The following is a 24,065-nucleotide window of genomic DNA, read 5'->3' as shown; positions in this document are numbered from 1 at the left end:
CATTGGATATTTCATCAGCTCCCTCACACAAGGAAGTAACCATTGCTGCATACAACCATATAATCCCAGTTCCTGGGCCCAGAACCAGGGAAACTCAGTGAACTAGTCACGAAGATATAACCGGAAATGGGGATGGCAATGAGCGTGCAGACGTACGCTGTGATAATAGATAACAGGATAGTCTGTGCAATATGAGCCAAGACAATGTGACAAAATCGAGATAGAGCCACGGAGATGATGTGCAGAAGGATGAGAGATACAGTGGTGAATCAGACAGTGACCAGGGGGATACAGATAGAAGTGATGCAACTGGTGAGTGCGCGGTCCTTCTGTGGCCATAGAGGCACGTGAAATGCCGAGTCTGTGGGCTCCACCCTCACCCGGAGCAGCTTCTATTGACATGGGGCAGGGATTATTGGGACCTCAAGCTGTATGAAAAGATGCACAGCAATTTTAATCTGAGGCAAAATAGTTTTTGGAAGCTCAGTTATTTGTGGATTGAGTGAGGATCTGTCCATGAAAATGTCACAATTAGAATGAAAAATGCTGCAAATATTCAACTCGTCGAGAGAGAAATCTGTGCTGGGAGAAATAGAGGTAACGTTTTTGCTCTCTTACTCTTGTCATACGGCTGACCCTGCACTGGGTTGAACTGTGGGAAGGGCTTTTTTTGGCTCATTTCATATTATTCAATTTCATGCAAACATGCACAGGTCACTGAAGTCATCTAAACTTGTGAAAAATATCGGTAATATATGATGTTGTGATTCGGCTCGAGTTTACCTCAGGTTATGGAGGAAAAGCAGGAAAGCGGAGTTGACATTAACCAGATCAGCAGCGATCTCATTGAATGGCTGAACAGACTCGATCAGGTGAATTGTAGCTTCCTGACGACAAATGGCAGGGAAACTCACTGCGTCACAAAGGGGAGACAATTGAATTGAAGTGGCGACTGTGATTATCTTTGCTGGTTGTGTACCTTGTGAATGTTACCCTCACTGCTGATGTCCCTGCTAACAACACAACACAAATGTGAGTAGACTGACTGAGCAGTGACAGCTAAGGCACCTTTCCCCTCTTTAAGCGGCTGGAATATGGACCCTGATGTTCTCGGGGTCAGGAACTGTCATTGAAAGGATTGCAGACAGAGCTGCACTGCCTTTGCGTTGTCACCATCAGGGAAAATAAAACTGGATTCCCTGACCGGGAATCGAACCCGGGCTGTGGCAGTGAAAGTGCCGATCCTCACCACTAGACCACCATGGATAGCGAGAGACCTGTGTGCATCGTAATCGCAAAACTCCTGGTTTTTTTTTTCTTTCTACAACAGTTGTTTATCCTGCAAAATGACTGAATCATCACGTTTTTATGGCACAGAAAGAGGCTCAACATCCCAGTTTCCAGCCTTTGCCCATAGCTTTGTGTGTTACGAGACGATGGACCGGCCGTTTGAGATGTTCACGTTCCCTTGGGGAAGTGGACCACATTTTCACCTTCAGAAGGTAACACATGACATATTTCCCAAAAGGTGACAAAGGCCTCAGCAGAAACCAAGCCCCAGAAAGTAGGATTTCACCCATTTGGGTTATATTGTCCCATTTCACACTTCAAAACCAGAATCTGACTACAGCAAAGAAATAAAGCATTCGGCCGCTCCCCTCTCCGTGTTGCTCCCCCATTGTTTCCTTGTCAACCTACAGTTTATAATACCTCACCTCACCTCACTGCTGGCCTGTGGGGGAAATGACATTGGCATAATTTCAGACGATGTGAAAGTGCTCCTTTTGATATTGGATGCCGCAGTTGTACAAACATTCTCATCTCCTCCAGTTAGAAGTAAACTCATGACTGGTGCTTTACAAGACCATTGCTTTCAACACTGCGCTATAGAGTGAAGACTGTGCCCTGTAAGGTAGGGTTTCATTCATTCGAAACTGCAGTGTAATAGATGGCAGGGTAGTCTGTGCAGTATAAACCAAGACAATGCGACAACACCGTGATGGAGCCAAGGGGATCATGTGCAGAAGGATGAGAGACACAATGCTGAATCAGGCAGTGACCAGGGTGAGAGAGATATAAGTCTTCCCTCGCAGTCTGCTGATTAGGGTTCAGTGCCTTCACTGCCGTGGCGTGTTCATGGTTAAAATTTGCAATCATAACTGTGAAATATTGACTGACCTTTAGAAGTAGAATTACGCCATAGACCAGGCGGTGTCACTTCAATCTACATCCCAGTTCTACATCAGCAATGTCAGCTACAATTGCCTGACATGCAATTGTTTAAGACAAGAACAAGGTGGAGGTTGGGAAAAGTGAAGGGCAACGGTGGTTTGTGAGAGGTGACTGTGGGCCTAATGGAGCCAGACTCAGTGTGGGTGCTGAAGACTGGCTTTTCCTGTTTACCCTGGTATACAGATCACTCTGGAGCAGCCAAGGTGTGTCAGGATGGCCGAGTGGTCTAAGGCGCCAGACTCAAGGAATAGACTCTTTCCCCTGCAAAGCTGGCTGTTCTGGTCTCCACCTGGAGGCGTGGGTTCTAATCCCACTTCTGACAATGACTGCTTCTTTGTTTGTTGTCCTTTGCAAATATCACTGAGGTTCGGTATCCCGATGGGATCGACCTGTTTTTAAGCAAAATTTGCTCTGGTCAGTTTTGCAGCTTTATATTAACATGATGCAGTTTTGGAGGAGAAGGAGACAACTCAGCCCATCAAGTCTGCTGTGCTATTAAATGAGCAGATAATCCTGACCTGAATCCTGAACTGCACTTTCTTGGATTTCTCAGTAACCTCTGATACCCTTGCTGCTGAAAATCAATCGAACTCAGCCTTAAATGCACTTTGTGGCCCAGCTCTGACAATCCTCTTCTGTAAAAGAATCCACTAATTCACAACCATCTGAGAGAATAAACTTCACCTTGACTCTGCCTTAAATGTGCGACCTCCATTCTGATATTAAACACTCCCTTCCCAGATGGTCCCAGGAGGGAACGAACCTTTCTTCATCCAATCTATTACATCGCCAATAACACCTGTATGTTTCGATAAAGATCATTTTTGTAGTACTGTTTCTGAGCTAATGAAAGTGATGTATTTCAATGTTTCTCCCCATTTAATTCACCTCTGATGTGAAACTCTCACTGATTGTGATAGAGATTATCATTATCACTAAAGAGGCAGTGCTGGGCAAGGTAACGGGGCTAACAGTAGACATGGGGGTCTCTTAGCCCTGATTAACTGCATCCCAGGATACTAAAAGGGGCGATGGGAGACATAGCAAATGCACTAGTAATTATTTACCAAAATTCACTGGACTCTGGGGTGGATCCCGCAGATTGATAACAGCCAATGTGACGTCACTGTTTAAAAAAGGAAATAGGCAAAAAGCCGGTAACTTTGGTCCAGTTAGCTTAACTTCAGCACTGAGGAAAATTATTGAATCTATGTTCAAGGAAGAGATAGCAAGACATCTGGATATAAATTGTCCCACTGGTGTTCACGAGTTCATGAAGGGTATGTCTTGCTGAATTAATTTGGTGAATTTCTTTGAGGACATTACCTGCACTGTGGACAATGGGGTACCTGTGGATGTGGTGTATCTTGATTTCCAGAAGACAAGTGACAAGGTGCCACATCAAAGGTTACTACATCAGATAAAGTTGCACCATATTACAGGTCATGTATTGGCTTGGATAGAGGATTGGTTGACCAGTAGAAAACAAAGAATAGGGGTAATTGGGTGTTTTTCTCATTGGTGTTCAGTGGCTAGTGGTGTGCCTCAGGGATCAGTGCTGGGACCACAATTGTTTACAATTTACACAGATGATTTGGAATTGTGGACTAAGTGTGGTGTGTCAAAATTTGCAGCTGACACTAAGACAAGTATAGGGCAAAGTGTGCAGAAGACATGAAACATCTGCAGAGAAATAAAGATAGTCTAAGTGAGTGAGCAAAGGCATGGCGGATGGAGTTCAATGTTGATAAGTGTGACGTCATCTATTTCGGTAGGAATAACGCAAAATGGACTATGTTTTAAATGATAAAAAATGCAGCACGCTGCTGTGCAGAGGGACTTTGGTGCCCTTGGGCATGAATCGCTGAAAGTAGGATTGCAGGTGCAGCAGGGAATTAAAAAGGCAAAGGGAATTTTGGTGAAAGGGAGAAACTGATCTGCAGCCAAAATGGTACAAAAGAAAAAGTCAGAAGCAGTGTCGGTGAGAAAAGATACAAGAGTCTGAAGTGCCCTTACTGGTGGTGCAGCGGTTAGGATTTGGTGCTTTCACTGCTGCAGGCTGGGTTCCGTTTTTGGTCAGGGAATGGGAGTTCTATTCTGCTCGTTTATTGTGATGACTGATTTTCAGGAGCAGGAAAGAAGCTCTGGAGCTGGTAGATGAGCTGGTTTGTCCCAGAAATTATTCAAGTTAACAGAGTTCAAAGAACTGCAGATGCTATAAGTCTGAAAGAGAGACAGGAATTGACAGAGAAACTCAGCTGGCCTGGCAGCATCTGTGGAGCAGAAGAGAGGTAACCTTTCAGGTCCACAGATCAGTAATTGGAACTAGACTAGTTATGCATTTCAATCATGTCATCTTGGACAAAGTTATCAGGTTTATCTGTCAAATCGGGACATTTATCACAATTTCTCTCTCTGAGTGGCTGACAATTGTTAATTGTTACAGTTCACAAAACAGCAACAAACAAAACAGCCAGTTGGGTTAGGCTCAGGTGACTGGAGTGGGAGCAGAGGAATAATAATGCATTGAGTTTAAATACAAGAAGCTAGCCATTTCAGCTTTAGGGAACCAAGCAACTGGCACTATTTACAAGAGGTTTGGACAAGACACCGGCAATGTCAGCCATAGGCACCTGTGGGACTCAAACCACAGTTATGCTGATTGTTAGAAAGGCACATTAACCAACTAAGCCACAGCACCACACAAGCTGCTTCAGCACCACACAAGCTGCTTCAGCTCCAATCCATATGTTCATGAACTTAAACACCCAAACACAGAAACTTTTTTTTTCTATCTCAATGTTAATCAGTGAGAATTTAAGTCAAACACCGTTTATTTTAAAGACAGACAGTTCACAGCTGAACATTTCCAGTAAACATGCACAGAAAGATACAATCTCCTCTTACACTGCCTTAAAACCGATATTTTCACAATTTAAACTGGCGGGATAAAGCGGATGTGTTCATCCTCTCTGTACCCATTAACCACGTTAATACACACAGACAAAACCTCGCAAACTGCATTCAATCCTCTTCTCCCTGCTCAAGGAAAGATGAAAGTGCTTACAGAGAAGTTGCCAGGGTTGGAGCAGATGATCCAGAAGGAGAGGCTGACTAAAATCAGGCTCTTTACACTGGAGTGTTGGAGGCTGAGGGGTGACCTTATCGAAGTTAATAAAATCATGAGGGGCATTGATCAGGTCTTTTTCCCAGGGTCGGGGAGTCCAAACTTGAGGTTATAGGTTTAAGGTTTGAGGGTAAATATTTTAAAGGGACACAGGGTGTAATGTTTTGACACGCAGGATGGTGTGTGTATGGAATGAACTCACACAGGAAATGGTGTAGGCTGGTATAAATGCAACATATAAAAGGCATCGGCATGGATACATGTAAAGGAAGGGTTTAGTGGGGTATGGGCCACATGTTGGCAAACAGGACGAAATAAATTTTGGATTTCTGGTTGGCATGGACGAGAATGACCAAAGACTCTGTTTCTGTGCTGAATATCTCTCAGACTCGATAATTGCTTGAAGTTTAGAAATGGTTCACTCAAACATCCTACCTGCTACACACCAGTGAGATCACACTTAGCAGATGTTGATAAATGCTCCAAGTGTTGGAAGAGATCTAGCCAGTCTTTCCATCAGGTCTCACACCAGCGAATTCACACGGGAGAGAAACCCTGCATTTGTTCTGAGTGTGGGAAAGTATTGAATCAGTCATCCCACTTACTGAGACACCTTGGTAGCCACACAGATGATAAATGTTTTAGTGGCCTTGACTGTAGTTATTCATTTTTATCAAATATTGTGTACACATTCTTTGGTGACTGGAGAACTAATAACTAGACACTTACAGACACAGAGCGGAGTAAAGAACTACACACCCATAATGTTGAACTCTGTAAATAATCTGTGCCAAGAAAAGAATGGCTTCTGATTTTTGCTTAACTGTAAAGCCCCCTTTTTATGAAGGTGATAAATTTCAGAGAAAAATGTTTCCATAACTGTTCAAAGAGGCAAAAGATGCATTTGGGGTAGGATGTGGGATGTGGCTAATTTAGTTCTGGTAATGTGCAATGTGGCAGGTTTAATGAATTACATCAATTTAAAAGATCTCTGAGAGCACAGTGCCCATCAAATAGTGTCCATTAGAGTACGGTGGGTGAGTTGTGGAGTGTGGGTATTTCAACATGAAATATACCCTTTAATCCCGATTCTGTGTGTTCTGTTAATTAAACAATAGGAAGTCCATGCTCAATTATTAGACAACACCATGAACTCTGACCTTGTGTTATGACCTTTTGACCCCTTTTTGAGTGCTGTGGAAAATTCAAACAGACTTCATCTACGGGCTCCCTTTATGAACTCTGCTGTTAATATTAACAAGCATCTCTTGGTTAATGGTTAAGGCAATGGATTTCAAATCCGTTTGGGTGTTTCTGCACGGATTCATATCCTGCTGACTGTGGGCAAAAGCTGGGAATGAATGCGAGGGCTGTTTGCTTCCTCCGTTTTGCTTGTGTAGGAATCAAAACAGCAGGAAAAAAACATTTCACTCAGACCACCAACAGTGGGAAAAGGTAATTCACTGCCTGTCATAGCAGAACCAGCACAAACTTTCATAAAAGTTAAAGAGCTTTAAGATATCCACTTGCCGGGCCAACAGGTGAGGCTGTGAGCCATGTCCTGGGAAATAAGTCTGAACAGTCAGTTCTGAGAAAGATTCACTCAACCCAAAACAGTAACCCTGATTTTCCTTCACAAATACTGCCAGACTTATTGAACTTTTCCAGCAATTTTGGTTTTGTTCCAAGAACAATCAAGGTCAAGGGATTATGTTCAGGAAACTGTTTGGTCCTTGGAATTCCTGAAACATTGTGGGATGTACGTCACACGAAGCGAGTCTCAGCTGGTTGAGGATTTGGCCCCTGTGGTCTACAGGTGGCTTGTTGGTCCAGGGGTATGATTCCTGTTTTGGGTCTTACAGCATTTATAAACACCAGAAGTCCCAGTTTTACATCTAAACAACCACATGTGTTTCACCAAAGTACCCAATTAATTATCTCAAAAAGCAGCTTCGTGAAATGAAGTTGAACTGCCTGACTTTGGGATCGGGTAGATGTCCTATTGCAGTGAACACGGCCAAGGGATACACTTATTCAAAGGAAGAACAAGAGTTTTAGAATGTTCACACAGGCAAAATCGACTCTGAATGAATTCTTAGGCTGAAGCGTTGCTCAATCATGAACGTGAAACTTCATAAAGTGGGAATGTGAAGTGATTGGGGACAGTGCTGAACAGGCTCATGTGAATCGTTGACAAAGAGGAGACTGGAAGAACAAAACAGGCCAGGCTGCATCAAAAGAATTGTTTCTGGAAGGCATTGAAGAGGTTGTGAGTCAGGAGCATCGAAGATTGATCCAAATATTGAAGGCTTAAAATGTACCTGTATGTCAGAAATGAAGATGGGTTGGAAAGATTAGACAGTTCTTGGGGAACAGAAGGCTGTAAAGTGATCCGAATGAAGCTTTCCAAGTCATGAAGAGCATGGACAGAGGAAATAAAGGCATGAAAGTGCTACCACACCGTGCCTGAAAGGAATGAGAACGATTAGGCAGATATTTGAAGGCATGAGGAAAACAAAGTAAAAGTGACATGAGGAAGAACGTTCCCACATAAGGAGTGGTTACGGTCGGTAAATCTCGATCTGACAGCGACAGAGGCAGATTCAATCAACACAAAATGGAATTGGACAGCTATGTTAAAAGTACCTGTGCAGATGCTATAGGGAGAAGGCAAAAGATTGATACTGAAAGTGATAATTAGTTGCTTATTGGGGAGACGTGGCATAACTAAGGCAGGGTGTATGGCCTCCATCTGAGCTGTGACAGGTTTTGTGATTCTGAGTGAAATCGACCAACAGAATGTGGGAAATTAGACAAAGGTTATACTCACACAGCTGTGACATGTCTGTGCAACAAAACAACAGTGAAGATCCTTTGACATCATCATCGAATGGAAATGCTGCACTCCAGATGGAAAGCTGAATACTTGCCTGAGACACGTATCTCGAGGTCGCAGAGTGGCGCAGCGGAAGCGTGCTGGGCCCATAACCCAGAGGTCGATGGATCGAAACCATTCTCTGCTATTTTCTATTGGTCAGTGCTGTGGCTTGCAGTGAACTGCACTGTGCATTTTCATCAGCTGTCTGCTTCCGTCAGCTTCATGTATCTGAAATAAATACCTCATGTTGATGCGCTGGCCAAGGCCACACGGGAGAGCTGATACACTTGTGAAGGCCTGAATGGTCTTCTCCTGTTCTCAGTTGGTCTGCTCCGAACGAAATGTAAAGCTTTCTCTCTGAGATAGGAATAAACCGGTGAAGTAGAAACACATCGCTTTGCAGTATAATAAAATGTGAGGCTGGATGAACACAGCGGGCCAAGCAGCATCTCAGGAGCACAAAAGCTGACGTTTCGGGCCTAGACCCTTCATCAGAGAGGGGGATGGGGGGAGGGAACTGGAATAAATAGGGAGAGAGGGGGAGGCGGACCGAAGATGGAGAGTAAAGAAGATAGGTGGAGAGAGTGTAGGTGGGGAGGTAGGGAGGGGATAGGTCAGTCCAGGGAAGACGGACAGGTCAAGGAGGTGGGATGAGGTTAGTAGGTAGCGGGGGGTGCGGCTTGGGGTGGGAGGAAGGGATGGGTGAGAGGAAGAACCGGTTAGGGAGGCAGAGACAGGTTGGACTGGTTTTGGGATGCAGTGGGTGGGGGGGGAAGAGCTGGGCTGGTTGTGTGGTGCAGTGGGGGGAGGGGACGAACTGGGCTGGTTGAGGGATGCAGTAGGGGAAGGGGAGATTTTGAAACTGGTGAAGTCCACATTGATACCATATGGCTGCAGGGTTCCCAGGCGGAATATGAGTTGCTGTTCCTGCAACCTTCGGGTGGCATCATTGTGGCAGTGCAGGAGGCCCATGATGGACATGTCATCAAGAGAATGGGAGGGGGAGTGGAAATGGTTTGCGACTGGGAGGTGCAGTTGTTTTTTGCGAACTGAGCGGAGGTGTTCTGCAAAGCGCTCCCCAAGCCTCCGCTTGGTTTCCCCAATGTAGAGGAAGCCGCACCGGGTACAGTGGATGCAGTATACCACATTGGTAGATGTGCAGGTGAACCTCTGCTTGATGTGGAATGTCATCTTGGGGCCTGGGATGGGGGTGAGGGAGGAGGTGTGGGGACAAGTGTAGCATTTCCTGCGGTTGCAGGGGAAGGTGCCGGGTGTGGTGGGGTTGGAGGGCAGTGTGGAGCGAACAAGGGAGTCACGGAGAGAGTGGTCTCTCCGGAAAGCAGACAGGGGAGGGGATGGAAAAATGTCTTGGGTAGTGGGGTCGGATTGTAAATGGCGGAAGTGTCGGAGGATAATGCGTTGTATCCGGAGGTTGGTAGGGTGGTGTGTGAGAACGAGGGGGATCCTCTTGGGGCGGTTGTGGCGGGGGCGGGGTGTGAGGGATGTGTCGCGGGAAATGCGGGAGACGCGGTCAAGGGCGTTCTCGATCACCGTGGGGGGAAAGTTGCGGTCCTTAAAGAACTTGGACATCTGGGATGTGCGGGAGTGGAATGTCTTGTCGTGGGAGCAGATGCGGCGGAGGCGGAGGAATTGGGAATAGGGGATGGAATTTTTGCAGGAGGGTTTGTGGGAGGAGGTGTATTCTAGGTAGCTGTGGGAGTCGGTGGGCTTGAAGTGGACATCAGTTACAAGCTGGTTGCCTGAGATGGAGACTGAGAGGTCCAGGAAGGTGAGGGATGTGCTGGACATGGCCCAGGTGAACTGAAGGTTGGGGTGGAAGGTGTTGGTGAAGTGGATGAACTGTTCGAGCTCCTCTGGGGAGCAAGAGGCGGCGCCGATACAGTCATCAATGTACCGGAGGAAGAGGTGGGGTTTGGGGCCTGTGTAGGTGCGGAAGAGGGACTGTTCCACGTAACCTACAAAGAGGCAGGCATAGCTGGGGCCCATGCGGGTGCCCATGGCCACCCCCTTAGTCTGTAGGAAGTGGGAGGAGTCAAAAGAGAAGTTGTTGAGTGTGAGGACGAGTTCAGCTAGGCGGATGAGAGTGTCGGTGGAGGGGGACTGGTCGGGCCTGCGGGACAGGAAGAAGCGGAGGGCCTTGAGGCCATCTCCATGCGGAATGCAGGTGTACAGGGACTGGACGTCCATGGTGAATATGAGGTGTTGGGGGCCAGGGAATTGGAAGTCCTGGAGGAGGTGGAGGGCGTGGGTGGTGTCACGGATGTAGGTGGGGAGTTCCTGGACCAAAGGGGAGGATCGCTTTGCAGTATTTTTTTTTTCATGACTGGCAGTAATTCCAATGCTGTTTCAGACATGAATGACAAAAGAATCAGGATGTCAGAGACTGCATCATGACACAGACAGAGTTCACCATTATTAGGGACAGATATCACCGATTGTGAATAACTGCAGAGAAATACAAGAGGCATACAGTCACTGTGGACTCGATGGGCTGAACGGCTTCTTCGCGCACGGGAATGACGCCATGGATTTATGACGTCACTCTCCATGTCTCTGTGAGGGAGCGGGTGGGGGAGAAACAATGGCTCATTATTAACCCTCCCTTCCACGTTGTACTGTCTGCAGCCCCGCAACTCAGGGCCGTTGGGGATGTCTCTCAGTGAGTGAGTTATTCACTCAGATTCACTTAACGCGGGACTGTTGGTGTCAGACATTAACTCCTGCTGTGGAGGTCACAAACGAACAGATGCCCCGTGTGCAGACAAATTCTGAACATCAAACAGGTTGCACAGAAAGATCGCATTTTAAGTTGCTATAGAGATTAATCTCGAGTTTTGACTTCTATCTTTCCCAGCAGCTCTCCTTCTTTCTGTCTGCCTCTGATAAATGTCATTTGATGAAAGCTCCAAATCACCTTTACAATTTGCTGGACAAGTCTGATTCCACCCCTTCTGCTCCTTACTTCTTCCAGTGTTTGAGAGACATCGACAAAGTGTATCCAGCCCCCAGCACTGCCTGCCTGTGGCCAAATGGTTGAACGCATTTGCCAATGGAGAGAACTCTATCCCAGCAGAATGGTGACAGAACGAGAGGAAGTTCATTGAAGCAACGGGAAATAGATTTTTTCTTTACAGCAACTTGTTCAGATATGTTATTACATACCTCCGGAGCAGATAAAACTTGAACCCTGTCTCCTACATCTGAGGTAGGGAGACTGTCACTGCATGATTGACACCTCATTTATTGTTAAGTTGCCCGGCAGCCGACAGCATCATTTGTCTTCTGGTCTGCATCTCACATCAGCTGGCTGTTAGAAATGTGAGAAGCTGCTGGCTTGAATCCTGCATCAGCCATTGTTGCCTCTAATTTTTTTTAATGTTCAGGAGAGCCAGGGGGTGGTTCTTTATGAAATCGATTTCAGTCTATATTCCCAAAAGGTGTTTTCTGCAAATATATCATATGTATCCACTTCACTGATGAAGGTTTAGAATTAATAATGGTCGCAAATTACATTTCATTGGATTGATTTGTAAACTAGCACAGCAACTGAATAAAACAATGGCAAGTCTCAATGGAGAAAGAGGTGACAGTGATGCAGGCATCTGAGGATAAATTTGTTTCTTTGGCAAGTGAAATTTACCATTTCCCAAATTGGGGCCCATTGAAGTGAAGCAGTGACAGAGATTCCCTTTGCTGGTGCTCAGCTCATGTATCACATTTCCACCTTGATCCCTGTAAACATCTCAACTCAACAAGAAGCCAGGTGCCCACTGTGGGCCAGTAGCGTAATGGATAACGCATCTGACTTCGGATCAGGACGCTGTAGGTTTCACTCCTGCCTGGCTCGAGCACAGTTGGTCCATTTTCAATACGAGCAAGGTGACACCTTCACCTGAAGTTGGAACGTACAGCAGGTGATTTTGCAGCAGATTCCCAGAAGCTAAAGTATGAAATTGGAAGTTGCGCATGAGCACTGTTGGCAACCTTTTTCAGCTCACTGTTAGTTTCAATTCCGAGCTCACAACAACAGGTTTCATTGCCTGGAGAACTTGCTTGTGTTCCATGTAAATCTGCCTGTTGTCAGCGAAACATGTGTGGGGACAGAGAGTGAACGTGAAGCACCTGGAGTCAGTGTCATCCTGAGGGATGTGTCTGTGTATCTCCCTCTGTGGCTAAACACGAGGATGAGTTCCATAAGTCGGCTGTAACACAGTTTTACTGTCACAAAGCCTCAGCCCCGTTTGTAGATTACAGCATTAATCTCATTGATATTTGTCCCTGATGCGTCAGAGATACTTGGGTCAAGTGCTAGAAACCGAGATGAGAATAGATAGATGCCTGATGACAAGCACTGATACAATGGCCCAGATAGTCTCTTTCCACGTGATAAAAACTCGAAAGCAGGGAGAAACTGACCTGTCACCAAAAGGATCAAAAATGGAAAGGCAAAAACTGTCGTTGAGAAATGATGCAAGCACCTCCAATGTATTCTCTGGTTGTCTAGTGGTTCGGATTTGGTGCTTTTGGAACCACGGCCCTGGTTTGAACTGCTGAGTAGAAGATCCTCCCTCCTAGCTTTTATTGATGACAGCTTTGCTGACTAATTGTAATTTTATTCATTAACTGGCACCACTGCCTCGGCAGCATTTATTCAATCAACCACATTGCTGTGGGCCTGGAGTCACATGTAAGCCAGATCAGGTAAGGGTGGTCGTTTCCTTCCCAAAAGGACATTAATGAACCAGATGAGTTCTTCCAACAATTGATTGCATGGATTGTATCACCTCCCCTATGAGGAGAAGGAAAGGGGCTGTGAGGTAACTAACTGTGTCCCAAACGATATTCAAGCTAACATGAAACAAAGATCTGCAGATGCTGGGAGTTGACAGAAACAGGAATTGACAGAGAAACCCAGCAGGCCTGGCAGCATCTGTGGAGAGACATATGGTTAATGTCAGTTATGCCCTTCTATATTATAATGCCAGGGAAATTACCACTTTTATTTGTCGAATCAGTATATTTATCAAAATAGTGCATTAGTATCCTGTCGTCAACTTTGCAACTTTAACAGACTTTTATCGGTTGTAATGCTGCTTCCTTCACCCTCAGGTGGTAAAAGGCTCTGCTTAAATGGTTCTTTTTGTCTTTTTCTTTCAGTTAGTTAGCAGCGGTGTCGAATGGAGAATTGGCCCTTTTAGGCTCTACCTCAATACGTGTCTCTATTTGTGTCTGGGTATTCACTTCACCCCCTTTTATTTTCTCCTACTCTCTGTCCGTCCGTATCCCTCATTTCCCATTGCTGCTCTTTGAAAAGTCTGAAAATCGGTGAGTGTTTGAGAGTGGAGATGCTGAGAGGCTTCCTCACCACAAGCACCACTCCCACCCCGACTGTAAAGCCTGGAACTGGGCTCACATTCTCCAAATAGTGTTTCTGTCACTTGGGGACTGAGGAAAGGAGACATTTATTCCCCCAAAACATGATGAGTGTTTCGACTTTGAAATAGAATTGCTAATCCACCATAAAGAAACAAAATGCCACAATTATACGATGGCAGTGATGTTTTTACTGTTGGTGGAAAATGAATGAATGTTGACAGCAGAGAATGAGGGTGATCAGTACCTGGTGTCCGTCTCACTACCACAATATTCCGCAGTAAGTCTGTGGATTATTTTGCCTTACCTTGTTATTCCTACCAAACCTCAGGATGAATTATTTGTTAGCAGGAAACCATTCCCTGGCGGGGAGAAAACAGGCGACCAGAATACTAGCACCGAATGACAACTGTCTGCATTCAAGCCGAGGAACCATGCTCAGTTCTCTCCTCCAACATGGCAACTAACGGCCCAGTGGTATTATCACTGGACTGTTTATTCAGAAAGCCAGGTAGTATCTGGAGACCTAGGTATAAATATCACCCCCAGAAGAGGATGGCATTTGAATTCAACAAATATCTGGAATTAAGAATGTAATGATGACCATAAATCCATCGTCAGGGGAACCAAAACCCATTTGGTTCCCTTATGTCCTTTTGGCATCTTTTATCCTGACCTGATCGTGCCTACATCTGACTCCAGACCCACAGAAGTCATGGTGGTTAATTAGCAATGGTGATTGGCTAAATGCCTGAGCCAATGCCACCCTTATTCCATGAACGAATAAAGGGGCAAAAATAACTTTACGGTTTAGATGTTCAGTATGGCATTTCAGAGAAGTTGAAATGAGAAATCTTCAGTGCAAAGCTCAGGCACCACTGGGATTTTGACTCAAGTTCGCCTGTTTACTACACACTTCTTTTTTTACCCATCGATTAGGGCATTTCCTTAACCACGCAATCACAGTAACTTGGGGAACTTTCCTGTATCAGTGTTACTCAGTGAGAATTTCAATCGAACCCACGTTTCAAACATGGGCCGTTCACAGCTGAATATTCTCCTGTGAAAATACACGGAAAGAGACAATCTCCTCCTGCTTTGGTTTAAAACTGACATTTTCACCTGTTTAAGCTGACTGGATAAAGAGCATGGGCTCATCCTCTCGGGGCCCATTAACAACGGTAACACATGCTGAGGGAACAAGAGGAATAGGTTCATTTTGGTTAATTGACTAGCTGTCAAGCCCGACCCATTGGAACCAACATTGAGCCTTGCACCAATAGCTCCACACTCACTTCCTCCCTCATGCCCCCGCACCCCCAGCCATCACTGCCTTACACTTTTGCTTTACTCCTACACTTTGCTTCTGAACGTGTTCCTGACCGATTATAGGCGCTCATTTAGAAACTGCAATTGGAACATGGGTGCCTGGGATAGGACTTCATTCAATGGGATTGGATTTATTGCCCATCCCTAATTACCCCACAGATGGAGGTGATGAGTTACTTTCTTGAACACTCGAACTCCTTGGCACATAGGTACAGCTTTGATTCCATGAGGAAGGGAGTTCCAGGATTTAGAAGCAGCGACACTGAAGCAACAGCAGCATATTTCAAACTCAGGATGGTGAGAAACTTGGAGGGGAGTTTGTGGTGGTCATATTCCCGTGCATCTGCTGCCATTATCCTTCACCGTGAGGGCAAACTCTCACTGGGCTGATTCTGGTAGATTCAGGGTGTGTGTTCTGTGCATAACCAGAGACTCATTTTCATTCCTACAGTTAACAGGAAGAGATATAAATCTTCATTTCCCAACTGGGAATTGTACCCACGCCTGAGTGATGCAAACCCTGAGTGCCAACCAGTTTACTGACACTAATCCGTGCGACCTTACGTGTACACACTGCGGCGCCTGTTCTTACACCAGTAGCATCTTCACCAGCGAAGTATCTCTCTCCAAGTATCGAAATGATTCATATTATCGCCCTGGGTTTCAAAGTGGAGAACGCGGGGCTATGATAATCTGATGTTGTTCAGGAGATGTATTGCAGAAAAGTTGCTGTTAACAGGAGATAGCATGAACTGCAGATCCTTTATTTGTACACAGGATGGGGGCCATGTTTGGCGAGGCCAGCAATTTTCATGCATTCCTAATTGCCAGAGAGGGCAGTAAAGAGTCAACCACATTGCTGTGGGTCTGGAGTCACATATGAGCCATGGATGGCTGTTTCCTTCTCTCAAAAATATTAGTGAACCAGGTAGGTTTTTCCCCACAATCGACTTGACTCCTGAAATGACTAAATGCCTGTCTGTCTCAGCCTTGAATATACCTGGCAATGACAGCCTCTGTTTTCATGAACTCCACAGATTTACTTCTCCCTGAACATGAGAACACCCACTTTATCTCTGATTTAAATGGGCAACTCGTTTCCCTGAGATAACACACCCGGTATAAATCAGAGCAAAACAAGCCTCCAAAGTTTGGTGCAAGCTCACCGATGTCTCCAGTGTCAGCTGTAAGTGCTGAAAACATTTTGTTTTGAGACCTCGAGTTAAACCAACTGTCCGGATTTGCACGTTAGATTTGCCAAAGAGGAATCTTATCCAAATATAGGGCATTGGCTATGATTTAGGTGGTGAAAGGCGCGAGAAAAATTCAAGTACATAATTCTTTCTCGACGCGCTGCTCTGATAATTAAACTTTCTGCTCATGGAAGTTAATCATTTCCATTCACACTATCTTACAATGCGTTTAGTTCAATTCACTCCCCCAACAGCCCGTTCTGTTCTGATCAAGTGCAGGGTGATGTTAAATATTCGGGTAGTAGCACAGACATCTCAAATCGAGTACTCGCCTTTCCTGCCAGAACATTCCATAAGGCATGTAAAAGGTTGGGGTGTTGCCTGCAGTTGTGGTTGATTTGTTAAAGCAATAGATTTGAAATTCACTGGGGTTTCCCCGTGTAGTTTTGAATCCTGCCAAGTGCATTTCTGCAACTCATTTTAAATGACTTCTTGATGCCAACAATCTCACGTTTTCTCAGGTCTGCCAGTGTGTTGACATTCAGGAAAGACGTATTCTGAACAAGAATCTAACTGTACTCAAAACCTTAGCTCTGTTTCTCTTCCCACCGATACAGCTGGGCTTGTTGAGTTTCTGCAGTATTCTGTGCAATTATTCTGAATAACTGCTATTTTCATGAAATATCTTCAATCCCAGTCATCTGGCAAATAAATCTTGTCATTGACACAGTTTCTCCCGATGATCAACCGGCCCATCCCCACACCCACCCAAACACCTCATTACATACAGCCCCAGGAAATCTCCTGTTTTGCTCCAAAGGGAACATTCTCGGTCTTGGGATTCTGTCCCCCGAACGGGAATTCCTCATCTCTGAACATGGTGCAAGAGATTTTGGGAAAATATTGTCAGCTGGCGGGTTAAGCTATTCAGGAAGCAAAACCTGGTTACAGCGGCAGCAGCGTGAGCCAGAGCACCGACGGGAAGGTAAGGCCATTTTTTTGGTGGCCGTGCTATAAAAACGCACCTCATGCAGCAGCCACCCTCTTGTTTTCAGCAGCAGCAGCACGAACCAGAGCGCCAACAGGAAGCTAAGTGAGATAATATATTTGGGTGGTTGCTTTACCCAAAACACTACTTCAGTAGTGTCTCCCACCCATCCTCCGCCTCACATCAAAAAAAGGACCTGAGCACTGATTTGGTAGGATTGCTTCTTTTTTTAACTTTTTCAATCATCTGTGTGTGAATTTGGAACCGAGGAATGGGTGCCAGGGCAGTTGCATGCTCCTCCAGTAAGATGGGAGAGGTAAGAGTCACGACTAGTGACCCCACTGACTTCATCTGCAGGCAGTGCATCCAACTCCCGTCCTCAGGAACTGCATTAGGGAACTGGAGCTGGAGCTGGATGAACTTCGAAGCGTTTGGGAGGCTGAAGGGGTAATTGAGAGTTACAGGGAGGTAGTTACACCGCAGGTACAGGACAAAGGTAGATGGGTTACAGTCAGGGGACAGAAAGGGAACAGGCAGACAGTGCAGGGATCCCCCTTGGCCATCCCCCTCAATAACAAGTATACTGTTTTGGATACTGTTGGGGGGGATGACTGACCAGGAGTAAGCCATAGGGTACAGGTCTCTGGTGCAGAGTCTGCCCCTGGTGCTCAGAATGGAAGAAGGGAGAAGAGGAAAGCAATAGTCATTGGGGACTCCGTAGTTAGGGGAGAAGACAGGAGATGCTGTGGGGACGAGAGGTACTCGCGTTTGGTGTGTTGCCTCCCAGGTGCCAGGGTCCATGATGACTCGGATTCTATTTTCGGGATCCTTAAGGGGTGGTGGGGGGGAGAATCCCCAAGTCGTGGTCCACAGAGGTACCTATGTCATGGGTAGGAAAGGGGATGGGGATGTGAGGCAGAAATTCAGGGAGTTAGAGTGGAAACTTAGAGCTAAAACAAACAGAGCACTTATCTCTGATTTGATATCCATGCCACGTGGTAGCGAGGTGAGGAATAGGGAGCAAGAGCAGTTAGAACATAGAACATAGAACATAGAACAGTACAGCACAGAACAGGCCCTTCAGCCCACAATGTTGTGCCGAACATTGATCCTCATGTATGCACCCTCAAATTTCTGTGACCATATACATGTCCAGCAGTCTCTTAAATGACCCCAATGACCTTGCTTCCACAACTGCTGCTGGCAACGCATTCCATGCTCTCACAACTCTCTGCGTAAAGAACCTGCCTCTGACATCCCCTCTATACTTTCCACCAACCAGCTTAAAACTATAACCCCTCGTGCTAGCCATTTCTGCCCTGGGAAATAGTCTCTGGCTATCAACTCTATCTATGCCTCTCATTATCTTGTATACCTCAATTAGGTCCCCTCTCCTCCTCCTTTTCTCCAATGAAAAGAGACCGAGCTCAGTCAACCTCTCTTCATAAGATAAGCCCTCCAGTCCAGGCAGCATCCTGGTAAACCTCCTCTGAACCCTCTCCAAAGCATCCACATCTTTCCTATAATAGGGCGCCCAGAACTGGACGCAGTATTCCAAGTGCGGTCTAACCAAAGTTTTATAGAGCTGCAACAAGATCTCACGACTCTTAAACTCAATCCCCCTGTTAATGAAAGCCAAAACACCATATGCTTTCTTAACAACCCTGTCCACTTGGGTGGCCATTTTAAGGGATCTATGTATCTGCACACCAAGATCCCTCTGTTCCTCCACGCTGCCAAGAATCCTACCCTTAATCCTGTACTCAGCTTTCAAATTCGACCTTCCAAAATGCATCACCTCGCATTTATCCAGGTTGAACTCCATCTGCCACCTCTCAGCCCATCTCTGCATCCTGTCAATGTCCCGCTGCAGCCTACCCGTGGCTGCAGGAATGGTGCAGGAGGGAGGGATTAAGATACCTGGATAATTGGGACTCATTCTGGAGTAGACAGGACCGCTACAAACAGGATGGTCTACACCTGAACCAGAGGGGTACCAATGCCCTGGGGAGGAAATTTACTGTTGCTCTTCGGGAGGGTTTAAACTAATCCAACAGCGGGGTGGGAACCTGAATTATAGACCCAGTGTACAGGAGGTTGGGAGCAGCGAAGTCATAAGTAAGGTTTCAAGGTCACTGGAGTGTGCTGGCAGGCAGGAAGCTGGCTTGAAGTGTGTCTACTTCGACGCCAGGACCACCCGGAATAAGGTGGGTGAACTTGCAACATGGCTTGGTACCTGGGACTTTGATATTGTGGCCAATTCAGTGACTTGGATCGAGCAAGGACGGGAATGGTTGTCGCAAGTCTGTGGTTTAGATGTTTCAGTAAGATCAGGGAAGGTGGGAAATGAGGGGGAGGTGTGGCATTGTTAGTCAAGGGCAGTATTAGGGTGGCAGGAAGGATGTTTGGTGAGGACTCATCTACTGAGGTAGTATGGGCTGAGGTTAGAAACAGGGAAGGAGCGGTCACCCTGTTGGGAGTTTTCTATAGGCTTCAGAAGTTGCAGAGGTGTAGAGGAAAGGATTGCCAAGGTAATTCTGGATAGGAGCAATGGTAACAGGTTTGTTGATAGGGGGACTTTAACTTTCCAAATATTTACTGGAAACACAACAGGTAAAATACTTTAGATGGGTCAGTTTTTGTCCAACCTGTGCAGGATGGATACACCAACAAGAGGTGAGGCCACTTCGGATTTGGTTCTGGTTAATGAACCAGGCCAGGTGGTAGATTTGGAGGTAGATGAGCACTTTGGTGATAGTGACCAGTTTGGTTACGTTTACTTCAGCAATGGAAAGAAATAGGTATATACCGCAGGGCAAGAGTTATCGCTGGGGAAAGGGAATAATGAGGTGATGGGGCAAGATTTTGGATGCATGGGATGGAGAAGGCAACTGAAGAGGTTGGGCACAATTGAAATGTGGAGCTTTTTCAAAGAACAGCTACTGCGTGTCCTTGATCAGCATGTACCTTTCAGGCAGAGAAGTTGAATCTCTTGTCAAGTGGAAGAGGGAGGTTTACGTAAAGGTGAGGCATGAAGGCTCAGTTCGGGCACTTGAGAATTACAAGTTAGCCAGGAAGGGCCTGAAGAGAGAGCTAAGAAGAGCCAGGAGGGGACATGTGAAGTCTTTGGCAGGTAGGATCAAGGAAAACCCTAAAGCTTTCTATCGGTGTTTCAGGAATAAAAGAATGACTGGAGTAAGATTAGGGCCAGTCAAGGACAGCAGTGGGATGTTGTGCGTGGAGTGCGAAGAGAAAGGAGAGGGGCTAAGTAAATATTTTTCATCAGTATTCACACAGGAAAAGGACAATGTTGTCGGGAGAATACTGAGATACAGGCTAATAGACGAGACAGCATTGAGGTTCACAAGGAGATGTTAGCAACTCTGGAAGGTGTGAAAATAGATAAGTCCCCTGGGACAGATGGGATGTATCCTAGGATTCTCTGGGAAGCTAGGGAGGAGATTGCAGAACCTTTGGCTTTGATTTTCATGTCGTAATTATCTTCAGAAATAGTGCCAGAAGACTGGAGGATAGCAAATGTTGTTCAAGAAGGGGAGTAGAGACAACCCTGGTAATTATAGACCAGTGAGCCTTACTTTGGTTGTGGGTAAAGTGTTGGAAAGGATTGTCAGAGATAGGGTTTATAATCATCCAGAAAGGAATAATTTGATTAGGGGTAGTCAAAATCGTTGTGTGAAGGGTCAGTCGTGCCTCAAAACCTTATTGAGTTCCTTGAGAAGGTGACCAAACAGGTGGATGAGGATAAAGCAGTTGATACGGCGTATATGGGTTTCGGTGAAGCGTTTGATCAGGTTACCCATGGTAGGCTGTTGCAGAAAATACTGAGGCACGGGATTGAGGGTGATTTATTGGTTTAGATCAGAAATTGGATAGCTTTAAGAAGACAGAGGGTGGTGGTTGATGGGAAATGTACATCCTGGAGTTCAGCTACTAGTGGAGTGCTGCGAGCATCTGTTTTAGGGCCAATGATGTTTGTCATTTTTATAAATGAGCTGGATGAGGGCATAGACAGATGGGGTAAATTTGCGGTTAACACTAAAGTCAGTGGAGTTGTGGATAGTGCAGAAAGATGTTGCAGGTTACAGAGGGACATAGACAAGCTGCAAAGATGGGCTGAGAGGTGGCAAATCTAGTTCAATGCAGAGAAGTGTGACATGATTCACTTTGGAAGGAGTAACAGGAATACAGAGTACTGGGCTAATGGTAAGATTCTTGGCAGTGTGAATGAGCAGAGAGATCTCGGTGTCCATGTACATAGATCGCAGGAAGTTGCCACCCAGCTTGATAGGGTTGTGAAGTACCGGGTGTTAGGTTTTATTGGTAGTAGTTTGAGTTTTGGAGCCATGAGGTCATGCCGCAGCTGTACAAAGCTCTGGTGTGGCCGCTCTTGGAGTATTGCACACAATTCTGGTTGCCACATTATAGGAAGGATGTGGAAGCATTGGAAAGTGTGCAGAGGAGATTTACCGGGGTGTTGCCTGGTATGGAGGGAAGGCCTTACGACAAAAGGCTGAGGGACTTGAGGCTGTTTGCATGAGAGAAAAGAAGGTTAAGAGGTGACCTAATAGAGACATACAAGATAATCAGGGTATTAGATAGGGTGGACAGTGAGAGCCTTTTTCCTCGCATGGAGATGGTTAGCATGAGGGGACATAGTTTTAAACTGAGGGGTGATAGATAGACGACAGATGTCAGAGGTAGGTTCTTTACTCAGAGAGTAATAAGGAGGTGGAATTTTCGGCCTGCAACAGCAGTAGACTCGCCAAGTTTAAGGACATTGAAATCGTAATTGGATAAACATATGGATGATAATGCAATAGTACAGGTTAGATGGGCTTCAGTTTGGTTTTACAGGTCGGCACAACATCGAGGGCCAAAGGACCTGTGCTGCACTATAGTGTTGTATGATCTATGTTCTAGAGCACCAGGATAAATGGGATCTTCTCTGCATGGTGCTCTGAAGCGAGCAAGATGCTGCAATTTTCAGTTCTTGGGAACCAGAAACAGAATGTAATATAGCAAAATTCCCAAATGACATTTAAACAGTTGGTAATGCAGGCTGTGATGGGGAGCTACAGAGTGTCCAGATGAATATTAAGTAAAAAGAAGCAAAAGAACTGTGGATGCTGTAAATCAGGAGACAAAACAAAGTTGCTGGAAAAACTCAGGGGGCCTGGCAGCACCTATGGAGGAGAAAACAGAGTTCACCTTTCGGTTCCGGTGACTCTTCCTCAGAATGGCTCCGAGGAAGGGTCAGCAGACACAAAATGTTAACTGTGTTTTCTCCTCCCTTGATGCTGCCAGACCTGCTTAGCTTTTCCAGCAGCTTTGTTTTTGTTACAGATGGATATTGAGAGTTTAGGAGAATGGGCCAGAATTTGGCAGATGGAGTTTAATGTGGATAAGTGCAAGGTGTTCTATTTTGGACAGAAAATTAAAGGATAAATTCCTCTTTATTTGGAAGCAGATTCAAAGTGTGTGAATGATGAAGAATTTAGGTGTCTCTGTGTATGAAAATCAAAGGAGGTGTGCAGGTGCAGGATACAGTAAGAAAGGCAAATGAATCCCTTGCATTTATTGCAAAAGAACTGCATTATAAAACAAAAAAAAGGTTGTTACAATCAGGCTTTGTCGAGGCCACGCCTGGAGTATTGTGTCCTGTTTTGGTCTCCTTACTTATGAAGGATGTGGTTGGCACTGGGGTCTGTTCAGAAGAGGTTTAGCACTTTGATTCCAGGGATGAAAGGATTGTCATATGATGAGAGGTTGAATAGCTTGGGCTTCTACATCGCTGGAGTACAAAAGAATAAGGGAGGATCTGATTAAGGTGTATGAAATGCTGAAGGATGTTGATAATGTGGAGATTGGCAACATGTCCTCTTATGGGACCAACTCGCCTTGAACAATTTGTCAGAGATACAGAATTAGAAGAGGCAGGTTCAAAATTGACATAAGATGAAACTACTTCTCTCAGAGTGTTGTGAATGTGGAACTTACTGCCCCAGAGTGCAGTGGAGGCAAAGTCAATCAACAGTTTCAACAAATAAAGAAATGGGTTTCTAACGAAAAGTGGGACAAAGGGCTGTGGGGAACAGGCAGGAAAGTTAAATTGAGGCAGGATAAGATTAGCTATGATCATATTAAGAATCACAGTGGATTCCAAGGGTTGAATTGCTACTTCTGCTCTTAACTCCTGTGTTCCAATGTTGTTCCATCTGAAGTTCTTTGGCATTCAGACTTCAGTGAAGGTTGGGGTGGCGGGAGTCGAGGGGTTCAGTTAATGCAGGCTTGTTGGTGTGTGTGGAGCAAGACAGTAATGTGAATACAAAAACGGAATCAGGTCTTGCTGATTGCCAGAGCAGGTCTGTGAACCAGGCGGCCTATTCTCGTTCCTCATTCCTGATGTCTAATTGCCTTGAGTAAACAAAATCGAAATGCCACAGTCAGACAGAAAAGTCCTTAATTAATATGCCAATTTCATAATAAAAAGGCAAATAACCATTTACATCAGAAGTAAAGAGAGGGGACCATTGTTTTGAGTTTTAAAAATTATTTTCTGCACTGTAGAGGGGGAATTGGGTGATGGGACTGCACAACACGTCAACATTGTCACAAATTGGCAGTGTGGATATGGAGTAATAGTATTATATTGTCAATTCCAAAGGAGCTTTGTTTTATTTTTGTTCATTCAAAGGATGACAGTGTTACTTGTTAGGCCGTGATTTATTGCACATTCCTAATTGCCCAGAGGGCAGTTGAGAGTTGGTCTGGAGTCACACGTAGGCAGAACAAGTAAGAATGGCAGTTTCTTACCCAAAAGGGGATTAGTAAAAAAAATGGGCTTTCCCAGCAATCGGTAATGGGTTTGTGGTCATCATTAGACTCTTAATTCCAGATATTTGT

The 24,065-nt window shown here is 45.4% G+C and overlaps 1 non-coding gene across 1 annotated transcript; it reads left to right on the top strand.

Annotated features, from left to right (window-relative positions):
* Positions 1–2,439: 2,439 nt before the first annotated feature.
* On the top strand, positions 2,440–2,554 carry trnal-caa (transfer RNA leucine (anticodon CAA)). Its single transcript has 2 exons — positions 2,440–2,477; positions 2,509–2,554. It is a non-coding gene; the product is annotated as a tRNA-Leu (tRNA).
* Positions 2,555–24,065: the final 21,511 nt, after the last annotated feature.

Source organism: Stegostoma tigrinum, unplaced genomic scaffold, assembly GCF_030684315.1.
Source record: "Stegostoma tigrinum isolate sSteTig4 unplaced genomic scaffold, sSteTig4.hap1 scaffold_233, whole genome shotgun sequence".
Lineage (NCBI taxonomy): Eukaryota > Metazoa > Chordata > Chondrichthyes > Orectolobiformes > Stegostomatidae > Stegostoma > Stegostoma tigrinum.
This window is presented reverse-complemented; position numbering and strand designations above follow the sequence as displayed.